The sequence below is a fragment of the Sus scrofa genome, chromosome 17 (genome assembly GCF_000003025.6).
Source record: "Sus scrofa isolate TJ Tabasco breed Duroc chromosome 17, Sscrofa11.1, whole genome shotgun sequence".
Lineage (NCBI taxonomy): Eukaryota > Metazoa > Chordata > Mammalia > Artiodactyla > Suidae > Sus > Sus scrofa.
The window spans coordinates 43,957,538-43,982,280 of NC_010459.5; the positions used below are offsets into that span (position 1 = coordinate 43,957,538).

General features: G+C 44.1%; 1 protein-coding gene and 1 pseudogene across 5 annotated transcripts in view; one reads left to right on the top strand and one right to left on the bottom strand.

Annotated features, from left to right (window-relative positions):
* ZHX3 (zinc fingers and homeoboxes 3) overlaps positions 1 to 5,547 on the bottom strand; it is a 114,740-nt gene extending 109,193 nt beyond the window's left edge. For 2 of the 5 annotated variants that reach the window (XM_021077228.1, XM_021077233.1), the window contains exon 1: positions 4,952 to 5,094. The gene's annotated coding sequence lies outside the window, so the exon portion shown is untranslated. Of the gene's footprint in view, positions 1 to 4,951; positions 5,095 to 5,388 lie in introns of those variants that run through there. The other 3 variants (XM_021077231.1, XM_021077229.1, XM_021077232.1) reach the window with 2 other exon arrangements.
* LOC100623201 lies at positions 12,687 to 15,623 on the top strand (annotated as a pseudogene).

Here is a 24,743-nt window from a genome sequence, read left to right on the forward strand (position 1 = left end):
AGTGGGGTACAATGGGAAGCTACCACAAAGGGGTGATCAGGGAAGGGACCCCTCTGAGGAGGGACATTTTAGCTGAGACCAGATGTTGGAGAAGGACCTTCTACTGGAAGAGTTGGGAGAAGAGTGTCAGGCAGAGGGAAGGGCTGTACTGAAGAGGAGAAGAACTTGGCTTTGTAAGGAACCAACCGTGCTCCCACCTGGCAGGAGCAAGGTGAGTGGGGAGCAGAGGACAGGAAGGAGGCAGAAGCCAGCACCTGAGTAACTGTGGATGTGGGTCCGAGGCAGTGGGAAGCTGCAAAGTGCGCAGGGGTGGGTGGGTGATGTGGTCTGGTAGGCACACTGGCTGCTGTGGGGAGAAAGGGTTAAAGAAGGTAGCGGTGGGGAGTTCCCGTCGTGGCGCAGTGGTTAACGAATCCGACTAGGAACCATGAGGTTGCGGGTTCAGTCCCTGCCCTTGCTCAGTGGGTTAACGATCCGGCGTTGCCGTGAGCTGTGGTGTAGGTCGCAGACGCGGCTCGGATCCCGCGTTGCTGTGGCTCTGGTGTAGGCCGGAGGCTATCGCTCCGATTCGACCCCTAGCCTGGGAATCTCCATATGCCGCAGGAGCGGCCCAAGAAATAGCAAAAAGACAAAAAAAAAAAAAAAAAAAAAAAAAAAGAAGAAGGTAGCGGTGGACGCTAGGAGACCAGGTAAGAGGCAGGGACAGTCATCCAGCTGAGAGAGGATGGTGGCTGGATTAGAAGGATGCAAGGAAGAAAGGCTTTGAAGTACCCTGGAGGCCAGGCCAACAGGCCATGCTGATGGTCTGGATAGGGGGTGAGGAATCAGGAAAAATCAAGGTTGACTTTCAGGTCTCTGGCTAAACAATGAATGGACAATAATGCCATTGAGACAGGGAAGGGTGGAGTGGGGAGGGAAAAGGGTCAAGATTGAGGAATACAAAGCTGGAAGTTTGAGTGATCAATTTTGGACATGTGAAATTTGAAATCACTGTGAGCCTGCAGATAGAGATAGTAGGGAGGTGAGAGCTAAAAAATGCAGCTTTAGGAGTTCCCACCGTGGCTCAGTGGTTAACGAATCTAAGAACCATGAGGCTGTGGGTTCAATCCCTGGCCTTGCTCAGTGAGTTAAGGATCTGGTGTTGCTGTGAGCTGTGGTGTAGGTTGCAGACTCGGCTCGGATCCCAAATTGCTGTGGCTCTAGCATAGGCTTGGCAGCTACAGCTCCAATTAGACCCCTAGCCTGGGAACCTCCATATGCTGCAGGTGTGGCCCTAGAAAAGGCAAAAAAAGACAAACAAATAAATAAATAAATAAATAAAAATAAATTAAAAATGAAGCTTTAGGAGTTCCCTGATGGCCTGGTGGTTAAGGATCTGGCATTGTCACTGCTGTGGTTCAGGTCACTGCTATGGTGCGGTTTCCACCCCTAGCTTGGGAGCTTCCAAATGCCATGGGCCACAGTCAAAAAATAAATTAAAAAATTAAAATCCAAGCCTAGAACCAAAGAAAAGTCCTGGAGAGAGGTGTAACCAAGGAAGTTATCTGCATCCAGAGGGTAATCAAGTCCTGGGAATGGAAGAGACCATTTAGGAAGAGAGTAAGATGAGAGAAGGGAGGTAGCCAAGCAAGAAAAGAGAAGAAATAATGACAAATCAGGTCAGTAATCTAAAACTAAATGTGGTGATATAGCCCATAGAAAAACACACAGAACTGCGGCCCCAACCACAAGCTCCGATAACTGCCTGTGGAACGAATAAAAATGAATTTTTAACACATTCCCTTTAGGCCGTTAAAAGAATACAGATTTTCATTTAGGATTTTTCCCCAAGTTCTCATATATTTGGGCCATAAGAAAAAAGTTTTTGAAGGTCTGGATTGTGTTCAAAGGAATTCTTTTCCTTTAGAGCAAAAAGCAAGGATTCTTTTTCAAAAACTCCCTAAAATTAAAAGTTGCCTACTTGAAATTCAAGCCTCTAAAAAGCTTACACTCACACTATATTCGCTCTGCAAAAATTCTACCCCAGTATACAAATTCTTCCTTCCTTATAATGAACATGCAATTATATGTTTTACCACAGATATCATTCCATCCTGAAAAATGAAACGTACTTTCAAACAGTTCAGGAGTCATGTGAGAGTTGTAAAACGCTCAAGAGAGCAAGGATTTATTTTAAAATGTTAAAAAAAAAAAAAAAAAAAAAAAAAAAAAACCTAAGTTACCTGCTAGGCCATCCAATAGCTGATAAGCAGAGAGTTGAAAAGGATAAAATTGCCAGGAAATTAAGTAAATAGAACAGGTACTCCTCAAACGAAAATGCATTAAAATTGTAATTATATCTCTGCATATCTGTTGACATAAAAAAACTCACTATGCTCTTGAGGCTAATACTATCACTGAGAACTACCAAATTGAATCATAGCTGTAAACACAACTGGGATACTTTCTATCTTTCAAGGATTTCCAATATAACACAAGAGATAGTGCATAAGGAGTAAAGTCAGCAACATTTGCCAAAAGTGTTCCTTCCCTCACTGTTCAAGTTAAACCAAGACTATAAATTTTTTTTAAGATCATAAGCCTCACTTTGTAAATTCTTCTCAGATATATAAAGGAGAGGACTACCCTGACTTTTACAGCACTGTTATCCCACATCGTGATCTAGCTACCTAAAAGCCTACAAGGCTAGCAGGAAGGGAGCAGGAATGGATGCATAATGAGCATTCAGTCATTTGGTCATTCCACAAAGATTGATTAAGTGCCCATAATGTGTCAGGTGCTGTTCTGGGCCCTAAAGATACATCAATGAGAAAAGCCTCACACTTCAAGACTAATGGGAAAGAAACAATAAACCAACAAATAAATATGGATTTACCAAGTGCTGGTGAGTGCTCTAAAGAAAAGTTAGTTAAGGAGGACAGGGGAATGGGGTGTATCTTACACAGAGTGGTCAGTGAAAAGCCTTATAGGGTTACATCTGAATAGAGACCTGAGGCAAGAACCATGGTATCCAAGGAACAGAGTTCCAAGCGGACACAACAGCAAATGCAAAGGCAATGAGGATGGTGTATGTTTGGAATTTTTAAGGGGCAGCAAAGAGATCTGTCCCACAAGGCTGGAAGTGAAAACAGGGAGGGAGCCTTGTAGGCCACGGCAAGGAAGATGTCACTTTTAGCTGAGAAGCCATTGGAGCACTCTAAGCAAAGGATCTAAACTTTTTTTTTTTTTTTAATGGATCAGAAAAGTAATGAATTCTTATAAAAACAAGACAGAGGCGTTCCCATCGTGGCGCAGTGGGTAACGAATCCGACTAGGAACCATGAGGTTGAGGGTTCAGTCCCTGCCCTTGCTCAGTGGGTTAACGATCCGGCGTTGCCGTGAGCTGTGGTGTAGGTTGCAGACGCGGCTTGGATCCCGCGTTGCTGTGGCTCTGGCGTCGGCCAGTGGCTACAGCTCCGAATGGACCCCTAGCCTGGGAACCTCCATATGCCACGGGAGCGGCCCAAAGAAATAGCAAAAAGACAAAAAAATAAATAAAAACAAGACACAGCTCTCATAATCTATGTACAACTGTAAAAAAGCAGACAGTAAAACAATCTTATAGTACAGTAGCATTTCTATAAGAAAAAAATACATATGGGAACAAAAACTAAGGGGATAAATAATAAGCCATGGTTTACTATAATTTGTAGGATCATGGTTTTTTCCTATGCTTTTCTTAGTCTAGTTTTCTGCCTTAAACATGAGTTACTTTTGTAATTTTTGATGTTATCTTACAAAAGAAAAAATTCACTCCCATCATACCACTACTCTAGTCTGAAATCTCAAAATGGGGACCATTTTCTCCTAAAAAATTACCCTGTTTTCCATACAATGTTTTCCTGCTACGAAGCACTGTACAAATCAAGCACTGCGCCATGTATCAAGGTCACCAAACCAACTTGGTTAATATGTTTATCATTACATACTAGCTCTGTCCTCTACAGCAACTTTGATACCATCTTTCCAAGGCAGCAATAGAAGGGCCCTTTTCATTAATTTCCTAACACTCTTCCCTACTACTATGCTGCTTCTGGATTTTTCCACTGTGTGTCTCTTAGAAACAAATTAAGCCCGAATAAGTTGTTCCAGCTAATGAAGTGCGCCTTTGGCTCTTTCCCCACAGTTGAGAATTATTCGGCAAAATACCAATTGTTTTAGGACGCATTTTCTCTTAGTTTTGAAATACTGCAATACGAAGTTACTGCAAATAAAGAACATCAAGATAATAGCATATAAGAACATGTATAAGTGGAAACTACTGTAATCTTTTTTTAAAAAATGAGGATGTGTGGAGGTCTCATGAATAAATATACTATACGTTCACATGACACAGATAAAAACAGAAAGGAGTATGCCTTCCCTCCACCACCCCCACCCCCATCCCAATCACATAACAGTTTCTCACCGGGCAAAAGCCCAGGGCAATCACTGCTCAGAAATGCAAACCACGCAACTCAAAATGAGTCAAGCTCTCAAAACACTTTCCACCTAAGCTCCACATCCCACCCACTCCTCAATCACTTCCGACAGGCTTCCCTGAATGGAAATCCCAAGCTGGGAAGGCTTAACAAGTCCCAAACTCGGCTCACGTGCCACGCGCGGCATCTGGGAAGCCGGAGAACAGGTTCACTGCCTTCGCGTGGGCAAATGAGGGTCCCAGGATGGAGGAGTCTACTGTACCCCAAAAGGTTTGAGTTCCCGTTCAGCTGCCTCCCTGGCCGAGCGGACTAGAGACAGGGGCTGCCCCATCCCCGCAGGACGCAGGGGACCCGCGAGAGTTGGAGCAAGTGGCTCTTGGCCGCCTGGCATCTCCGCCCCACGCCTGTCAGGCAGCCCCCCGCCCCGCGACCCCCTCCCGGCTCTGAGGCGCACACGCGGTGCTCACACCGGCACACAGGCGGACACGCACCCTCACATGGTCTGGCGGGCATCGACGGACACTCACTGCCCCGCCACAACCCTCTCGTTGCAACTGAGTGGCCGGTAGGGGATACTCGGACCCCCGGGAGCCGCGGCACCCTCACGCCTCCAGGGCGCTGGAGCCTGTAGCTAGTTGGGGGGGGGGGGTGATGACAGATGAGGCGGAGGGCGGGGCTTCGGGGGGAAGGGGCGGAGCCTCCCAGCCAGGGGGTGCTGGCTGCTGACAGAAAGACCCGGGGCAACGGGCGGGAGGGGGTGGCGGACAGTGCGGGGAGGGCCGGGGTCCAGGCGTGGCGGGAGTAGCCCGCGCAGACACAGGGGGCTGACAGGCGGAGACACACACACACACACACCCACACAGGCACACACACGGGGACTGACAGCCGCGGGGGCACACGGGGCCGGCGGGCCGCGGCGGGCGCTCACCTGGCAGCGGCGGCGGCGGCGGCGCCCACGGCCGGGCCACTCTCCCTGAGCTCCGGGCTCCCTCCGGGCGGCTGGCCGGCCAGCGCAGGCCCCGCGGAGGCGGCAGCGGCGGCGACGCGGGAGCCGCGGACTGCTGGGCGGCGGGGACGCAGCTGCACCAACCGACTCCCGGCCGCTCGGCTCGGCTCGGCCTCGCTCGGAGGCGCTCGGTTCCGCTCGGCACCGCTCGGCTCGGCTGGGGGCGTGGCCCGAGGCCCCCCGCCCAGGTCGCCTCTGGCGCCCGGGGGGCGGGGCTTTAGTGCGGGCGCAAGCCCCCTGACGTCGCAGAGAGGACCTTACCCCGTGCGCATGCGCGGGCGTCGCTCCCGCTGTTCCCCGCGTGGAGGCTGAAGGGGGCGGAGAAGTAGGGGAAAGGGGGCGGATGCTGTGGCCCCGGAGGTTCCCGGCTTTTGTATTCCATATCCTCCGAGGACCACCTAAGGAAGGCCACGCCAGGCTGCACTTTCAATAGGATGCTGGCAGGGCAGGGACCCTGGCCATTGCCCGGCCCCTCTCCTCCCACTTGCAGTGTTTCCCAACGAGCATCGCCTGCCAGTTACTTTTTCTTTTATCCCACCAACACTTCACCGTATTTTTCTTTCTGTTTCTAAACAACAGCTTCCAATGACTGCTTTCTTAACCTTAACTCTTTGGGTACTTGAGAGCTTTCAAGCGTCAGTCCTCCTCAAGTACAATAAAACTGCTTTTTTTTTTTTTTTTTTTCTTCCACAGCTTCTATTGTGTAACCTGTAACGCCTGCGATGAGGGTGGCCCTTTTGTGAGTTTTTGTCACACGTTCCAGGCACCTGTTTTGTTGTGGAGCCCAAGTCTGTAGCACATGTGCTCAGAAAGTGGTCCCTACCTTTAGAATCTAGTGATTAATAAACAACAACTGCTCTCCAGTCAGGCATACCTGGGTTGGAATCCCAGATCTGCATTATTCTGGCAGATTACTATTTGGCTGAGTGACTTTGGTCATGCTATTTAATCTCTCATCCATAAAAATAAGCCAATAGGAATGATTGAAAAGGCTTAAATGACAGCACATGTGCAACTTTCTGCACCGTGCCTGGTATTCAATAAGTAAAACTGACTTTAACTTCAGGTTGGTTATAACTTTCATATCCTGAAAACCAGTGTACATTAGTGCTGAGCCACATGTCAAGCTTGACATGTCCAAAGCCAAACTGTGGAACTTGCCCCTCTCTCAGTCATCCCCAACTCACTTAAGTTTAATTCCATCCTTTTGGTAGCTTGGGCCAAACTTGGGGTCATCATGACTCCTCTCTTCCTCTCATATCCCACAGGTGATTCAGTAGCAAAGTCTGTCAACCCTCCCTTTAAAATACCCTCAATTCAGCCCTCATCATCCCTGTTCTAGAATATTGCAATAACTTCTAAAGTGCTCTCATAGAGCTTTTCTCAAGCAGCCAGAGAGATTCCATTAAAACCTAAGTCAAAACCTACTTCTCTCCTTCTCTAAAGCCTCCAATGGTTTTGCATCTCACTCAGAGCAAAAGACAAAAAAAATTTTTCAGGAGCCTCCAAGATCCTATGTGATCTCCTCCCCCTCTTTGCTCTCCCACCTCTAACTGTATCTCTCTTCACTTGACCCCCCTCAATCCTTTCCAGCCACACTAGCCTCCTTCCTGCTCCTCAAACATGTAGGCTCACTCCTACCTCAGGACCTTTGCATGTGGTGTTTCTCCCCCCAGACACCAGAAAGGCATGTGCCCTTAATCCACATTTCTACCCAAAAGTCACCTCCCAGAAGCTTTCCCAAAACACTCTATTAAAATGTCAAGTCCTGACCTCCATCACTCTCTCCCATCATCTTGCTTTCCTTTTCCTCATAGCCCTTATGAGCTGAATAGCGTCTGTAAAGGACTTTGTGTTACTCATCTGCAGCATGCTTAGGTATTTAATAAATATTTCTTGAATGAATAAGAGAATATATATTGTTGACCCTTAACACAGGTTTGAACTGCACATGTCATGGATATTTCTCAGTAAAGACATATTACAGTACTACATGATCTGAGGTTGGTTAAATTTGAGGATGTGGAACCAGGAGTACTGAGAGCTGACTATGGGACTTGAGCATCCATGGATTTGCATATTTGCAGCATATCCAGGAACCAACGCCACTACAGACACTGAGGGACACCTGGATATGGAATACATTACTCTGATTTTTTTTCTCCCAGTACCTGTGGCATATGAAAGTTCCCAGGTCAGGAACCAAATCTGAGCCACAGCTGTGATCACAGCTTCAGCAACACAGAATCCTTAACCTGCTGCACCATGGCAGGAACTCCACATTGCTCTGATTTAGCTTCATTTAGTCAACAAACTTTTTTGAACATCTATTCGGAGCCAGCACTGTAGGATACAGAGATAAACAAGACTCTCTCTAACCACTGAGGAACTCAGTATTTCAGAGGAGCCAGATGCATAAAGAAATAATCCTGGAAAAAAATAGGTAACACTAAACGTAGGTGTCAACTGCTTTGGGAAGCAGAAGGACATCATTAATACAATACAGGTGAGTGTGGAAAGGCTTCCCAGAGGAGGTGACATTGGGGCTGGGTCTAATGAGTTGATGAGAAGAAGACTCCGGGCAGAGGAAACAGCATGCACTTAATACCAGTGTTGGAAGGTATGTGGCAAGTAATGTTTATCCAGGAAGACAAATCATTTTCCTTTAAAAAAAAATATTTTTGGAGTTCCCTCGTGGCTCATCGGGTTAAGGATCCAACGTTGTCACTGCTGTGGCTCTGGTTGCATCTGTGGTGTGGGCTTGATCCCTGGCTGGGGAACTTCCACATGCCATGGATGTGGACAAGATATATATGTTTTTAAACAAATTCCAGGTGAACCGCATAATAATATCCCCTGCACTCACTCACATTCTGATGCGCTTTCTCAAGCAGAAAAGAAACTGCCAGAAGTATAGCTGATGCAATAGAATTACAACCCGACCACTATTTTCTTGGAATGGGCTACATCTGTGACTTTTTGTGGCTGGTTGCAGAGGCAAAACACGTGTAATAGGAGTTTTCTGGCTGCAAGTACCAGTAACCCATCCACCCAGTTTAAGAAAAACAAGAGGGGAATTTATCTTAAGGCTTCTGGAGAATGGGGGAGGATTCCCAAGACAACAGTAAGAACCCAACTAGACTTTTGGATGGGATGAGAGCAGAACAAGGGTTTCCAGTACGACTCTCCTTGCAGGAGTTCCCACTGTGGTGAACAAATCCTACTAGGAACCATGAGGTCACGGGTGCGATCCCTGGCCTCGCTCAGTGGGTTAAGGATCCTGTGTTGCCCTGAGCTGTTGTGTAGATCACAGATAAGGCTCGGATCTGGCGTTGCTGTGGCTGTGGCATAGGCTGGCAGCTGTAGCTCCAATTAGACCCCCTAGCCTGGGAATCTCCATATGCCGAGAGTGTGGCCCTAAAAAGCAAAAAACAAAAACAAACAAACAAAAAAGACTCTCCCTGCAAACTTGTTTCCTCTGCTTCCAATGGGAAATCTATCTCCCAACCACTCCCAAAGACATAATATAATTCCAGTTGCCCAGAGATAGACTGAAACCCCCCTAATTATCCCAATTCCAAGATCTCAGAAAAGAGGCTCTCACTGACCCAGCCTGAGTCAGGTGCTTCCCACCCCCAGAAGTGAGGCCAGCTGACAGGTCATGCAGTCCACCAGGAACCCACCTCTGCTGACCAAGACCACAAAAAGGGGAATCGTTTTGAGCTGAGGAGATATCTTGACAGAAGTCCCTCACAGAACCGTTGACTCCACTTAATGGCAAAATCCTTGGGAGACATTTGATAGGGACTCAGGTAATGATTATTGAATTCCTGATTTCTGCACAGTTGGGAAGTCTCTTTTTTTAATGTAGCAATCAAAACAGGAAGTTTTAGAGTTCCCAAAGAACCCAACATAGTGTCTGTGAAGATGCAGGTTGGATCCCTGGCCCCGCTCAGTGGGTTAAGGATCCAGTGTTGCTATGATATAGGCCAGCAGCTGCCGCTCCAACTTGACCCCTAGCCTAGGAACTTCCGTATGCTGCACATGTGGCAAATAAAACAAACAAAAAAACAGGAAGTTTTTTTCCCAACAAAAAGTAGACAAAAACTGGGGCGGTCTCCATTAGCCATCTGTGGGAGTTGACATTAATGCTAAGCCACCAACTATTTCTGGTTTGCTTCCCAGGCATGTGATAGGATTGTGCTTCCTTATAGCTTAGAGTTGGGATCGGCCGTGTGACTTACTTTGGTCAATAGTATGTGAATAAAAATTCATTACTCTCAAGCCCAAACTTTAAGAGCTATTTTCTGTATTCTCTTTCCCTCGGCAACAGCACTAGACAACGCTTGAGGTGGTGACAGCTCCATCAGTCTGGGTCCCGGAGTGAGAAAACCTGGAATAGTGACCCAAGCAGATACATAGGATGAGCAAGAAATTAACCTTTGCTGTTATGAAAACAAGATCAGGGCTGGCTTGTTTGTTACCAAAGCAAATCATAGCCTATCTCTGACAGATGCATCTCCCTCACCTCTAATCTATCTCACTCCTCACTGTACAGCCTTGAGACAGTTTGGGTGTGATGGACACCATTCAATGGCCTGTCACCTGAAGTAATCTCATATATCTTGTATTGATCGCTTCAGGAATAGACCTCTTCTCCAGGCCTACGTCTATCAGTACTCAGTGTTTACCTCTTTACAGTAACTGGGTAAAACCTTCACTGCCTCCCTGGATGTTAGTGAGGAGCCATGTGCTGCTAATAGCTATTCTGTGACAATGAGCAGAACATAAAGATGAAGCCAACACCTGGAACAGGGAAACATGGAAAGAATGAAAGAGAAACAGGTGGCGTGCCAAGCAAGGCTGATCTGAATCCCATCTACCAATCAATTCACATAAATCAATACATTCCTTTTCTTATTGATTCTAATTTGAATTGGATTTTTCTATTACCTGAAATCAAAAGCATTCCAATGATGGCTATTCACTGCACGGCTCTGAGTAGCAGCCAGAGCCACAAAATCACAGGTGTGAAAGAGTCTGAGCTTTGAACGATGGCAGGAAGAGAAGGTAAAAATTCTATGTGATGTATATGCCAGCTCCGTGTCAAGGATAACATCACAATGCAGGAAGAGCACAGAGAAAGAGCAGTAACTAGCTCTGAATTGAGGATTAGAAGGAGAAAAATCCCATAGGCCCAGGATAGTGACAGACCCCTTAGCTTACTTGGCAGCACGCAGTTCATTTCATGGAGAGGGTCCTATCCATTTCACATAGAGGGTCCTCTCCATTAATCCTCATGTTGCCTTTATAAAGTCTGGAGTGAAAAGAATCCCCGAGGCAGTGAGTGTAATATAGCATATAAGTAAGTAGGATTTAAATCCAGAATTCCTGGGTTTGAATCATTTTCCCTGACTTACTTGTTGTATGAACTTGAGTAACTGACTTAACCCCCTAAGGCTGTGATGAGAGTTGAATGAGATAATCCACATGTTGCTATTAACATGGTGTCTGATGCATGATAAGCACTCAAAGCTTAAAACAGAAGACCCAGCAATCTTTTAAAGTTCCAAATCCAATTGTGCCAGCTTATTGCCTCTTTGCTCTAAATCCACGCTTCCTTGCCTTCTTTTGTGATACTGGAGCTGAATTCTGTCAATGTTTCTCTTTCGTCAGTTGCACAATGTTAGGCTTTGTCACTAGAGAGTGCTAGAAGGATGCTGCTAGATCAGAGATGAACTTGAATGGCCATAAACCCCTCCCAGCTCAAGACACTGTCTGTCCCCACCCACCACACACTTTCCCAGTATGTATGTATTGTGCGCCTATTATGTACCTGGCTGTGTGTCAGGTTCTGGGTATGCAGCCCCAAATAAAACCAGAGACCTTTATGCAATTTATAGTCCGGTAAGTCAGGTGGACATGGGTCAAATAACCAAAACCATAAATCTTTCATAGTGCGTGGTACCATGAGGTCCAGAAATAGGAGGCTTTGGTTCAAAGATGTTAAGGGAAATAGTTAGTGTGAGATCTAATGGGAGAAAGAGGGCTTAAACTAATCTGCTTAGGCTGCCGTAACAAAATACCATAGACTAGGTGGCTTGAACAGCAGAAATCAATATTCTCACATTCTCTTTCTCTCTCTCTCTCTTTTTTTTTTTTTTTTTTTTTTAAGTATTATGGCTGTACCCACAGCCTAGGAAAGTTCCCAGGCCAGGAATCGAATCCAAGCCACAGCCGCAACCTACACCACAGCTGCAGCAACACCAGATCCTTTAATCCACTGTGCTGGACCAGAGATCAAAACGGTACCTCCACAGCAACCCGAATCACTGCAATCATAATTCCTTTTTTTTTTTTCTTTTTAGGGCCCCACCTGCGGCATATGGAAGTTCCCAGGCTAAGGGTCTAATTGGAGCTACAGATGCTGGCCTATGCCATAGCCACAGCAACGCTGAATCCAAGCCACACCTGTGGCCTACACACAGCTCATGGCAACATGGGATCCTTAACCCACTGAGTGAGGCCAGGGATCAAACCTGTAACCTCATGGTTCCTAGTCAGATTCGTTTCTACTGTGCCATGACGGGAACTCCTGCAGCCAGGTTCTCAACCCACTGTGCCACAGCAGGAACTCCTTCTCAGAATTCTTGAGACTTGAAGTCTAAGATCAAGTTTCCTGCCAATTCAATTTCTGGTGAGAACTCTCATCCTGCCTTGCAGATGGCTACTTTTTTGCTGTGTCCTTATATATGTGCATGGGGAGAGAAGGAGAGTGAATTTTCTGGTATCTCTTCTTATAAAGACACAATTCCACTGGATCAGGACTCCACCCTCATGATCTCATTTAACTTTAATTACTTCCTTACTCCAAATATAACCACTCAGGGAGTCAGGCTTCAGCATATGAATTTTGTGGGTACACATACATTTAGTCCATATGGGAAAGAAAAGTGCTCCCTATAGAGGGAACAGCGCATGCCTAGGCCCTGTGGCAGTACATGGTGGTTTAAACACAGGGGAAGAAGGAACACAGACAATGAGATAGGTCATGGGAGGAGACGAGGCTGGAGAGGAGGCCAGTGGCCAGATCATGCAGGGCCTTGAAGATCCTGGCGATAGTTTGAGTTGTATCCTAAGAGCCCTTCAATAAAGGGCTCTATTGAAGTGATCTAAGTAGGGACAAAATGCTGGGTGCAGATCGGGTTGGGGGGCTAAGAATGGATAACAGTAATGAAGTTACCCAGAGGGTCCAGGCTCAGCCCCAGCTATACAAGTGGGCATCAGTTGGTCTGGAGGAGACATTGGCCAGCCAAGCTGTCCAGGGCAAGAGAAGAGACCCTGCTTCTGGCCCAGGTGAACAGAGGCCTTGACTCAAGTCACAGTCTCAGCTTCTCTACGGTCCTGGCTTCTCCCATCTTCTCTTCCACCTGGTGGACCCTGTGTCTTATACCACCTCAGCCAGGACAACCCATCTCTGGCTGGTTCCCTTTCCCTAGCCCTAGTCTGGCCCAGCCTGCCCCCTCCTTTTCCTGCACTGGATCACAGTACTAAGATTCAACATGCTGCCTTCTGACTAATCAGACTGATGAATCCAACAACAGCCCATCCCTTTTCCAGACCCCTCAGGGGGACCTGCAAGTCCCCAGACAATGAAACTCTTTACACTTTACTCTAGGATCCTGAAGAACTTTAAGAGAAGACGTGAACTGGAAGTGATCCATTCCTTTCACAGATGCAGTCTGGTTTCAAGTCATTTGAGGAGTATTGATAGTGACAAACTCTGAAGACAGATTAAAGGGATTCTGGACCACTAGCATTCCCAAAGAGCTAGCAAAGAAAAAAAAATTTTTTTAATTTCTTTGGAAGAAGTTTACATCATCCGAACCATAAAATTGTTTCTACAAACAATTTTTTAAAATGTACTACAATGCTTAAATGCAAAATCAAATATAGCCAGACACATAAGAAGATAAAACACCCTAAGGGAAACAAGTAATGAAGGGGGAGCCTTCATAAATGGGATTAAGGCCCCTTTTTTAAATTTTTATTTATTTTTTGTCTTTTTAGGGCCATACCCATGGCATACGGTAAAATTCCCAAGCTAGGGGCTGAATCAGAGCTCTAGCTGCCAGCCTACACCACAACCATAGCAACGCTGGATCTGAGCTGAGTCTGTGACCTACACCGCAGCTCAAGAACAGTGCCGGATCCTTAAACCACTGAGAGGCCAGGGGTCAAACCCGTGTCCTCATGGAAACTAGTTTGTTACCGCTGAGCCACAATGGGAACTCCAGAATTAACACCCTTATAAAAGAGGGCTTTAAGAGCTCACTGCCTCTTCCCATCATGTGAAGATACAAGAAGACACCTGAAAGCAGTTTCTCACTAGACACTGAATCTGTCAGTGCCTTGATCTTAGACTTCTCAGCCTCCAGAACCATGAAAAGTAAATGTCTGTTGTTTATTTAAAAAAAAAAAAAAAAAAAGAGGAGTTCTCACTGTGGTGCAGCAGGTGGTGTGGTCTCTGTGGCTGGTTTGACCCCTGGCCCAGCACAGTGGGTTAAGGATCTGGCATGGCAGCAGCTGTGGCATAGGTCACAGCTACAGCTCAGATTCAAACCCTGGCCCCAGAACTTCCATATGCCGAATGTCATAGGTGCAACCAAAAAAGAGGAAATGAGTAAAACAACAAAGAAACAAAGTCACAGGGACACCAAATACAGGAAATTATCAGACACAGACAAAAACAACCAAGCTTACTAAATTCAAGGAAATAAAAATTGAGCTTAGACAAATCAAAATCATTAGATACCCCTTCACAGCCATCAGAATGGTTATTATCTAAACAAGAAATAAAAGAAAATGAAAAGAAGTTTGGGATAGATGTAGAGAAATTGGAACCCTTGTGCACTATTGATGAGAATGTAGAATGGAGCAGCTGCTATGAAAAACAGTATGATGGTCCTTCCAAACATTAAACATAGAATTAGCATACGATCCAGATATTTTACCTCTGAGAATATTCCCCAGAGAATTGAAAGCGGGAATTCAAATAGACATTTGTACACCCATTTTCATAGCAGCACTAGTCACAATAGCGAAAAGGTGGAAGTAATGCAGAGGCCCATGAACATTATGCAAAAGAAAAAACACCCAGCATGAAATACAGAGAGACGAAAAGATAGAAAATATAGGAGAAAGTAATAGACACCGAGGATTCCATGGGGTTTAACATACATTTCCCACTGGAGTCCCAGAAAGGGAAAAGAGAGAACATGAGACAGAAGCAATCACTGAAAAGATAATGCCTGAGAATTTTCTAGAATTTATGCAAGGCATCAAGTCATGGGTTGAAGAAGCCAAATAAATTCAAATTGGGGTAAATAAAAATAAGTTTACACTTAGACACAACACAACAAAAACACAGAAAATCAAAGACATATCAAACTCATCTAAGATAAAAGTAATTTCATCAGAGCCTTTGCTGGGTGGGCAGGGAGAAGGGACAAGTTTTGGGTCCACCATGGCCATGATGGCTATCTCACAGTTTTCAGTTATTTAAAAGTTAGTACTTGCCTAGCAACAGTATTCTCATTTCTGAAGAGATGAATTTGCAGATCTGGCTGGGGACTGAGTTTAAGGGGAGCCTGAATAACTTTGCCAACTACAGTGGATAACTCATCAGTTCCTCAACGGACAGCTGTTGAAGAGTGGGCCTCTGGGATGAAGACGCATCCACAAGGGTAAAGACTGAAGGAGGAAATGGGAATGTGGCAACAAACAAAATGCTTAGAACAACTGGAACCTGACTCTTTTAAAGACATGCCATTGGCTAAAAGGAAAACGCAGAAAAGCATTAGGAAGAGAGAAGCATGACCTTTTAGCATCCCAGTTGGTAGCACAGGTTTTACCAGTAGATTATTGACTTCACAAAGATACCTTTTACTCATCGGTCTCCTGAATTAGGCGACTTGGATACCTGGCAGGAAAATACCAATGCATGGGAGGAAGAAGATGTGGTCTGGCAAGCCGAAGATGTTCTTAGGCTGCAGAAGATAAAGAAACAAAGGAAGAAAAGGGAAAAGGAAGCACAACAGCTAATGAAGAAGGAAGAAAACAAAATTTTCTTAACAAATGTTCTTCAAATGTCATAGTGCTGATGGGAGAAATATGAGCTCCACAGCCCAAGCAACATTTGTATGGACCTAAGAGGTTTTTTTCAGAATACAAACACACTGCTTTAGACAAACAAGGTCCTACTGGGAATGATATCCAATCTCCTGGGATAGACCATGATGGAAAAGAATATTAAAAAAGAATATATATATGTGTGTGTGTGTGTGTATATATATATATATGTGTATGTGTATATATATGTATGTATGTATGACTGGGTCACTTTGCTATATAGTAGAAATTGGTCAAATTCATAGCAATAGAAAGTAGAATGGTAGTTGTCAGGGACTCTGGGGAAGGATGAATGGAAAGTTATTATTTAATGGATATATTGTTGCAGTTTTGCAAGATGAAAAGAATTCTGGAGATTTGTTGCACAAAAATATGAATGTACTTAAAACTAGTAAACTGTACATTTAAAAATGGTTACAATGGTAAATTTTGTGTTATGTGTATTTTACGACAATTAAAAGAAATAATACAGAAGACAAAATGGAATAATAAAAAAATACTGATCCAAAGAAGGAAGAAAAAGAGGAAAACAGGAACAAAACCCAGTAGGACAATAGAAGAGAAATAAGATTATAGATATACATAATTTGGAACCATATCTGTAATTATGTTAAATGTAAGCATATTAAATATTCTAAATAAAAAGATTGATAGGCTGAATTTAAACAAAAAACAACACTCAACTATATGATGTTTATAAGAGACACACTTTAAAGACATTTAGTTTTAAAAGATAAAAGAATAGAAATATTCTAGCTAACATTTAAATAAGCAAAAATACCTATATTATTCAAATCTTCTCAGAAAATAGAAGGAATACTTCCTAACTTATTTACAAGGATTTTGCATAATCCTACTACCAAAACATTATAAGAACATGACAGAGAGAAAATATCACACACCAATATCTGGAATGACCATAAAGGCAACAGCTTTTAACAAAATGTTAGCCAAATCAAATCCAAAAATAAATAAAAAGGATAACCAGTCACAATCAAGTGCAGTTTATCCCAGGAATCCAAATTGGTTTAATATGTTTTAAATGACCAACCTCATTCATAGCATAAAAGGAAAAAGAATTTGATTATGTGAATAGATGCTGAAAAAACATTTGATAAAATTTACCATCTACTCACCATAAAAACTCACAGTAACCTAGGAATAGGAAAGAACTTCCTCAAACTGATACAGGGTACTGTGTGTGTGTGTGTGTGTGTGTGTGTGTGTGTGTGTGTGTGTGTGTGTGTGTGTAGGGAACCTCGAGCTAACATCATCCTTGATGGTAAAATATTGAACATTCTCCTCCTTAACGTCAGGAACAGAGCAAGGATATCGGCTAACACCTCCCTAAACTTCCAGTCAACATCTGACTAGATGTCCTAGCAAGAAAACAAAAAAAAGTCATAAAGACAGGAAAGAAAGAAAGAAAACTATCTTTATTCAAAGAGGACATGATTGTATAGCTAGGAAATCCTAAGCAATCTCAAACTTTTAGAACTAATAAATGACTGTCTTCATCTGGCTGCTGTAACAAAACACCACAGAAAGGTTAGCTTATAAACAATGGAAAATTATTTCTCACAGTTTTAGAGGCAGGAAGTCTGAGATTAGGGTGCTACCATGGTCAAGTTCTGAGGAAGGCCCTCTTCTGGGTAGCAAAATCAATATACCAAAATTGACCTTATTTCTACATCCCAGTAAGTATCAGAAAAGAGTTTTAAAAAAGAATGGTCCCAATAGTTTTAAATAGGAAAAAAAAATAGCAAGTACCTACAGATGGATCTTACAAAAGATATGTAAGACCTCTATAAAGGAAAACCACAAACATTTTAATAGATATTCCAGAATAAATGAATAATGGAGAAAAATACCATGTTAACAGTTTAGAAGACTCAATATATAAAGCTCTCATTCTCTCTAATTGGTCTGTGGATTCAAAGAAATCCCAGTTGATTTACATATAGACTATAACAAGATGATTTTAATGTAAAATGTATGTGAAATTTCAGAAAGCCAAGAACAGCTAAGGTACTCTTGAAGAAATATAGGTAGGAAGATTTACTCTATCAGCTAGCTAATATGATGCATAATAAAGCTCTAATAATTAAGACAGTATGGTACTGGCACAAGAGTAGACAAAAACTAATGGACAAAAGAGAGATAACTCTCCCGCCAAAAAAAAAAAAAAAAAAAGACGAATGATAAAGATAGCATTGGAGAACAGTGGGGGGTAATGATCTTTGAATAAATAGTGTTGAGTCAATTTAATATTCATCTGGGAAAAGTGACATTGGAACCCTATCTCACACCACACTCAAAAGCCAACTTATGATGGATTATGGACCTAAAAATAAAAAGTAAAACAATAAACATGGCCTGACACACAGAAGGAACTCAATAAACATTTCTTGAATGAATGGGTATATATACACAGGATATGTTATTAACTTCATTTATCCAATAAACCACAAAACCAATTTCTATTGGAGTAAGGTAAAACAACACAGCCTTAGAAGATAACACACACTAATATTTTCATGACCTTAAGGTAGAAAGGATTTTCTCAAACAAGATAGAAAAAGCACTAACCACAAAGGAAAGACTGATAAATTGGACTTCTTTACAATTAAGACCTCCTGTTCATCAAGAAATATTATTAGCAGAGTGAAGAAGAAAAGCCACAGAGGAAAAAGATTTTGCAATGCAAATGACTGACAAAGGCTTTATATCCAGAATTCACAAAAAAAAAAAACCCTACAATAAATAAATAATGAAAAGACGGCCCAATAGAAAAATGGGCAAGAACAGTCTCTTCACATCAAGAAAATCCAGGAGTTTCCGTTGTGGCTCAGCGGAAACCAATCTGACTAGGAACCATGAAGTTGCTGGTTCCAGCCATGGCCTCCCTCAGTGGGTTAAGGATCTGGCGTTGCCATGAGCCATGGTGTGGGATGGAGGCACTGTTTGGATCTGGAGTTGCTGTGACTGTGGCGTAGGCCAGCAGCTGTAGCTCCAATTAGACCCCTAGCCTGGGAACCTCCATGTGCCACAGGTGCGGCCCTTAAAACAAAAAAAAGGAAGGAAGAAAATCCAAATATATGAATATATGAAAGGTGCTTAGCCTCCTTAGTAATCAGGAAAATGAACCAGAGTGAGCAACTATTATAGACCCATTAGATGGCTAAAAGTACAAAGTCTGATAGTACCAATTGCTGTTGAGAACAGCTGGTGAATTAGAAAGAGTGATCTTATGTATTGCCGGGGGGGGGGATTTACTTGCATAATCATTCTGGAAAATAGTCTGGCATTAGTTTTTAGAATTAAGCGTAGGCATACCAATAACCCAGCAATTCCAATGCAAAGCATATACCTTAGAGAAATACATGCTCAGGTAGAGCAGTAGATATACACTAAAATGTTTGCAGCAGCATTATTTATAATAGCCCCAAGCTGGAAACAACCTAAATGCCAATTAGTAGTTGAAGGCATAAATAAATTGTGGTATATTCACTCAATGGAATGCTATAAACTGCACTAAAAGTGAATGAAAAGGGGCATGCAACAACATAGAAGCCTCAAATACATAAGGTGGAATGAAAGAACACAGACACAAAAGAGTACACAGTAAAGTGATGGCCTTTATATAAAACCCATAACCAGACCAAACTAAACATGCCCCTGCCCCTACAATCTTCCTCCACTCCTATTCTTATGAGTATACAAAGAGCGGTACTAAAAGATGGGTTTGAAAACAAGTTAAGGCATCACTCTTTTGCCCCCAGCCACAATCAGCTCACTGCTGGAATATCTCCTAGTTTGAGAGATGACAAAAGAAAATGATCTGGAGGTGAGCTGATGGAAGTTACCGACACAGCTCTTATGTGAGGACAGAGAACGAGAGCATCAGTCAATTGTGACGGCCTCAGTGACATTTTACTAAAGTCACTCAAAGTTAGGGGACTCTAATGACAATTTTCCAGTGTGTTCAGTTTTCACTGGGGAAGTTCCCATTGTGGCGCAGCAGAAACAAATCCAGCTAGTAACCATGAGGTTGCAGGTTTGATCCCTGGCCTTGTTCAGTGGGTTAAGGATTTGGCATTGCTGTGAGCTGTGGTTCAGGTTAGACATAGCTCAGATCCCGAGTTCCTGTGGCTGTGGTGTAGGCCAGCAGCTGTAGCTCCAACTGGACCCCTAGCCTGGGAACCTTAATGTGCCACAGGTGCGGCCCTAAAAAGCAAAAAACAAAACAAAACAAAACAAAAACCTTCACTGGGCATCCAGAAGCCACGATATGGTCTAACAGGTATGGGGGGAAATTTCCGGGGTTTCAGGTGCAATGGGGCGATGCAGTTTTTGCAAGATGCCCAATAACAAATTTAATTTAGTTTGGTATACGTTCTTTCAGATGTTTTCAGGGTACCTAAACATTTTTTTGTTTATTTCTGACCATGGAATCATGTTACACACGCTGCTGAACCTTTTTCTGACTTTACAGGTGTTCAACATCTGTTCATTTTAATATACACAAATCTACTTCATACTCTGCATCCATGGTTTACTAACTCATTTTTTTTTTATTTTTGGTCTTTTTGTCTTTTTAGGGCCACACCTGCAGCATATGGAGGTTCTCAGGCTAGGGGTCGAGTTGGAGCTACAGCTGCCGGCCACAGCCACAGCAACTCGAGATCTGAGCCACATCTGCAACCTACACCACAACTCACAGTAGCACCAGATCCTTAACCCACTGAGCAAGGCCAGGGATTGAACCCATGTCCTCATGGATCTTAGTCGGGTTCATTAACTGCTGAGCTAGGAAGTGAACTGCCTAACTCATTTCTTTAGCACTCTGCCTCCTATTCACCTATGCCATGAACAAGGCTATCATAAATAACCTCCTTACCTCTGTATATATCTGAGCAAACTTTTCTTTTTTCTTTTTTTTTTGTTTTTTTGTTTGTTTTTTTTTTGTTTGTTTGTTTGTTTTTTTTTTTTTTTTGCTTTTTAGGGCCACACTTGCAGCATATGGAAGCTCCCAGGCTAGGGGTCAAATCAGAGCTACAGTTGATAGCCACAGCCTCAGCCACAGCCACATAGGATCTGAGCTGCTTCTGTGACCTACACCACAGCTCACAGAAAGGCTGGATCCTTAACCCACGGATCGAGGCCAGGGATGGAACCCACATCCTCATGGATACTAGTCAGGCTTGTTACTGCTGAGCCACAATGGGAACTCCTGAGCAAACTTTCTTTAAAACACATTTCAAGGAGTAAGACTGCTAACTATGTGCCCCCTACACATTTTACTGAAAACTGCCTGCTTATTTTGCTTATTTTACAAAGGGGTTGAGCAAGCTTCCATTCCTGCCAACTGGGCATGAGAGTTCCCAGTCTCTGCACTTGGATTTCTGACCCTTCACACTGCATCAGACAGAGGGCATGGATATCAATTCCTGGTGCCCCCCCCCATCCTCTGCCACTCAGTTTGGTACTGACTTCATGGTTGCCGACAAATAATTTTTCAGACTGTGACACATGGCTGTGGCCATTCCCTAGTGTTTAACAGATGGAATTTCTATTTTCACTTGTGTTTTAAATCATGTTTTGGGGAGAGGTGCAGGTGAGAGATGGGAGCTCTGTGGCCTGTCTTTCCACGTCACTCCCAGGCAGCCTTCAAAGGTCCCACCTACGTGGAGGAACCAGGCTCCTGTGCTTGGGCCAGTGTTTTAAGCTGCAAGGAATGTGGTGACTCAGCTGGTCGCCCAGGGACACCTCGCTGAACAAGGCCGAGGGAAGGAAGTCATTACACAGACAGCTGTGTTGTAAAAAACAAAAATACTCCACACACCAGGCTTTACAAAGCAGTGTGGCTGTGTCCATGACTCAACAGGACTGCTTCTGCTACATGGTCCCCAGCTCGTGATACGTGGCACCCAGCTCGTGATACATGCCCTCCCCAGTTCAGAATACGTGGCACGCAGTTCAGAATACGTGGCCTCCAGTTCAGAGTATGTGGCACGCAGCCCTCACTGCTGGCTGCTCCTCAAACTGCTTGAAAATCGGACTGGGCGGGGACCCCAGGAAAATCCGTGACTATCTTCTCCCTTCCACCCTCTCCCATGGCTTCCCTCATCATCTCTTTTCTCCTCGCTCATTCCTCTTTAATTTTCTACCTTTTAAAGACATTGTGGAGTTCCCATTGTGGCTTAGCAGTAACAAACCTGACTAGTATCCATGAGGACACGGGTTCGATCCCTGGCCCTCCTCAGCGGGTTAAGGATCCAGCGTTGCCATTAGCTGTGGTGTAGGTCACAGATACAGCTTGGACCTAGCATTGCTGTGGCTGTGATGTAGGCCAGGAGCTGCAGCTCCAATTAGACTCCTAGTCTGGGAACTCCCAAATGCTGCCGGTGCAGCCCTAAAAAATAAATAAATAAACAAATAAAGACACTGAAAAATCTGGAGTTCCTATTCTGGCTCAGCGGGTTAAGAACCTGGCTAGTATCCATGAAAATGTGGGTTCAGTCACTGGACTTGCTCAGTGAGTTAAGGACACGGCCTTGCCACAAGCTTCAGCATAGGTCACAAATGCGGCTCAGATGGCATTGCTGTGACTGCAGCATAGGTTGGCAGCTGCAGCTCCATTTCAACCCCTAGCCTGTAAACTTCCACATGCTGCAGGTTCAGCCATTAAAAAAAAAAAAAAAAAAAAAAAAAAGTAAAGACATTGAAAAATCAGAGTACCAATGGTGGCTCAATGGAAACAAACCTGATTAGCATCCATGAAGACACAGGTTCAATCCCCAGCCTCACTCAGTGGGTTAAGGATCTGGTGTTGCTATGAGCTGTGGTGATGGTTGCAGACAAGGCTTGGGTCTTGCATTGCTGTGGCTGTGGCGTAGGCCAGTGGCTACAGCTCTGATTTGATCTCTAGCCTGGGAACCTCCATATGCTGCGGGTGTGGTCCTAAAAAGACAGAAAAAAAAAAGACATTGAAAAATCTGGAATTTAGTATTTCACACCAATGGGAGACAAGGCAGAGACAGAGCAAGACCCAAACACACACACCCCCCCAACCCAGGAAGGCCCTATTGAGTCAGGTAGGTACTGGCAACAAGTCCTATCATCTGCATAGGGAACAGGGCACTGGAGAGAGAGGCCAGAGGGAGACAAGCCAGAAGCAAAGGATGGAGACTTGCAGGAAAAGACAAGATCATTAACAATGTGGACACTCTCACCCACTCTTCTTTACTGGAGACCTACTTCATGCCACACCCCATTGGTGGAGACAGATCAAGTGTCTTATCTTCATGGGGTCTGCATTCTCATAGGGGGAAACAGACAAACATCAAATATCAGGAATAAGTCAGTTGTATAGCATGTGGTTAGTGCCACTGGAAAAGATCAGAACAGGGAAAATTGGATGGGAGTGGTCACAGTAGAAAGGTGACAGCTGAGTGGTCCTGAGGCTGGTAAGGGAGTGAGTCATGTGGGGAAAGAGCCTTCTGAGCAGAGGAAAACTCCAGGGCCTGGGGGATTTTGCCTAGTGTGCTTAAAAATCTGAGGGGAGGTGACTGTGGAAGCTGCAGAGTCAGGGGAGGGTGTGTGTGGTGGGAGGGTCCTGAGCAGAGATCTAACCAGAACTGACACCCTGCTGGAGGATGGCTTTGATGTCCTGGAGAGTACAGCACAAGTGGAGTGCAAAATGAAAGTACAGCACAAGTGGAGTGCAAAATAAAAGTGCAATTTTGTAGAAGTTCATAAATGTAGAATTTATGAAGTCAATGAGTGATGCTGAGGACAGGTAGAATCACACAAAGTATTAGAAGATGAGGGCCTATCACTGCTAGAAAGGGACAGTGAAAGGGCAAGGATTTCAGATGAATGATTTAAGTCAGGCTTAAGAGAAGGCTTTGGGAAAACCAAAGGAGCCCAGAAACTCTTTTGCAGAGTTGTGCTTTTTCAGAAAATGCAATGCTCCAGGAAGGATCTCATACCATGCAATCTATACCCTGCTCCCAAATGATTTACTCTTTAGTCATACTCCAAATTAGGATAGAGTGGCATACACAACCAAAATTTTATTAAGTATAAAATAATAACATTTTATTCACTTACTTGAGTATACATTATTAATTGGTTTCTTTTTCTTCATATGTGACAATAATTCCCACTTCACTAGGTTGAGTCAAGATTAAGTATGAGCATCCACTCACTAACACATGAAACTACTTCTTATGGGTCTTGTTCTAAGTGCCAGGTGCCAAGTGTGGCTCTGGGGTGTAGTGATGAAGACATAGCATTCCTCAAATGGTATATATAAAGTGTCACATAAAAGAGTAAAATGAAAAAGCACATGACATTAGGAGAGACTAAGTAAGGGAAATTTAATCTAGCCAGAAGGTGTATAAGTTAGCTATTGCTGTGTAACAAACGACTACCAACCTAGGGCTTTAAACAACACACACTGATTATCTCAGTTTCTGTGAATCAGGTGTCTGAGCGTGGCTTAGTTTGGGTCTTTGCCTTAGGGACCCACGAGGCTGTAATCAAGGTGACAGCTGGACTGCATTCTCATCTGGAGGCTCAAGTCGGGAGGAATCACTCCCAAGCCCCCCTCAGGCTGTTAGCAGGATTCATTTCCTTGTGGCTGTGGGACTGAGGACCCCGGCTTCTTGCTGATTATTAGCTTCTAGAAGCCACCCAGAGCTCCTTGCCATGTTTGCTTCCTCAACATGGCTGTTGACTTTATCAAGTCAGCAGGGAGAGTCTCCAGAGCTAGTCTTCTAGCAAGAGCAAGACTTTTTTTTTTTTTTGCTTTTTAGGGCTGCACCTGTGGCATATAGAAGTCAACCCAGACTAGGGGTTGAATCAGAGCTACAGCTGTTGGCCTACACCACAGCCACAGCAAGGATCCAATCTGAGCTGTATCTTCAACCTACACCACAGCTCATGGCAATGCCGGATCCTTAACCCACTGAGCGAGGCCAGGGATCAAACCTGCATCCTCATGGATACTAGTCGGGGTCATTAATACTGAGCCACAACGGGAATTTCCTAGCAAGACTTTGGTATGATGCAACGTACCA